This window comes from Muntiacus reevesi, chromosome 18 (genome assembly GCF_963930625.1).
Source record: "Muntiacus reevesi chromosome 18, mMunRee1.1, whole genome shotgun sequence".
Classification (NCBI taxonomy): Eukaryota; Metazoa; Chordata; class Mammalia; order Artiodactyla; family Cervidae; genus Muntiacus; species Muntiacus reevesi.
In genome coordinates this window covers 47,756,357-47,757,871 of record NC_089266.1, presented here as the reverse complement: position 1 = coordinate 47,757,871, position 1,515 = coordinate 47,756,357, and positions in this window count along the sequence as shown.

Below are 1,515 nucleotides of genomic sequence, written 5' to 3'. Positions count from 1 at the left end.
AATTTTTATTTATTTGGTTATTTTTGGCTGTGCTGGCTCTCCATTGCTGCACATGGGCTTTCTCTAGTTGTGGCGAGCAGGGGCTACTCTCTAGTTGGCATGTGTGGGCTCCTCATCGCGGTGGCTTCTCTTGTTGTGGAGCAGGGGCTCCAGAGTCCACAGGCTTCAGTAGTTGTGGCACATGGGCTTAGTAGCTTTGGGGGTATGTGGAATCTTCCTGGACCAAGGATCGAAACCACGTCCTTTGCATTGGCAGGCAGACTCTTAACCACTGGACCACCAGAGAAAGCATGCATTTTGAATTTTCTGTCTTTTAAGGAGGATAGGAAGTAAAAATTCATCTCCTAATTGTCAACAGAGGGAAACGACATACAGAGAGAAGCAGTGAGTTTATTTAGCATCATGTATTCAAGCCACCTCATGCGAAGAGTTGACTCATTGGAAAAGACCCTGATGCTGGGAGGGATTGGGGGCAGGAAGAGAAGGTGATGACAGAGGATGAGATGGCTGGATGGCATCACCGACTCAATGGACATGAGTTTGGGTAAACTCCAGGAGTTGGTGATGGACAGGGAGGCCTGGTGTGCTGCGATTCATGGGGTCACAGAGAGTCGGACACGACTGAGCGACTGAACTGAACTGATCTGAACTGATTCAGGAATGAAAAGGCATCTCCTACTCATTTGGGTTGTAAAAAAAATCGTGTTAAAAATCGCATCTGGCATTTTATTACCTAACAACTATAGTTCTTTTCACAATAAGGTGACGATATATAACAATCAATAAATAAAATTCTAAAGTGCCCAGTTCCACGAGATTTTGTACTAAGAGTTAGTGTATGTGATTGTTGTCCAAGAATTTAAGTCTCGATTCTATTGACTGTACTGACCTAGTGAAGATGTTGTTTAGTCGCTAAGTCATATCTGACTCTTTTTCACCCCATGGACTGGGGCCAACCAGTCTCCTCTGTCCACGGGATTTCCCAGGCAAGAATACTGCAGTGGGTTGCCACTTTCTACTACAGGGGATCTTTTCGACCCAGGGGTTGAACCCACGTCTCTTGGGTCTCCTGTATTGCAGGGAGATTCTTTACTGCTGAACCACAGGGGAAGTTCATAGTTAAGATAATGCCAGTGTATCCCATGAATGATATGATGAAAATAGGCTTAATAACAGATGGAAGGAAATGCTTACTCCTGTTTTATTCCAATGGCCACGATAAAGGGTTCATTTTGATTAGTGTAACTTCAGCTCGTTGTTACAGTTTAAAGAATCAAAGAAAGTTTCATTTCACTTTGTCATCTTCATTTCAATGGCAGATTGACTCAACAAATCTGGGGTTCCTGGAGCATTGAGGGAAATACCACTGAGGTGTCTCTGCAAAGTTATTCTGCAGCCCAAACTGAAATATCTTCCTTGGGGCCTCTGCTATTTTACTTTGTCTATTTATTTAATTTATATTTTAATTGGAGTGGAATCGCTTTACAATGTTGTGTTGGTTTCCACTGTACAGCA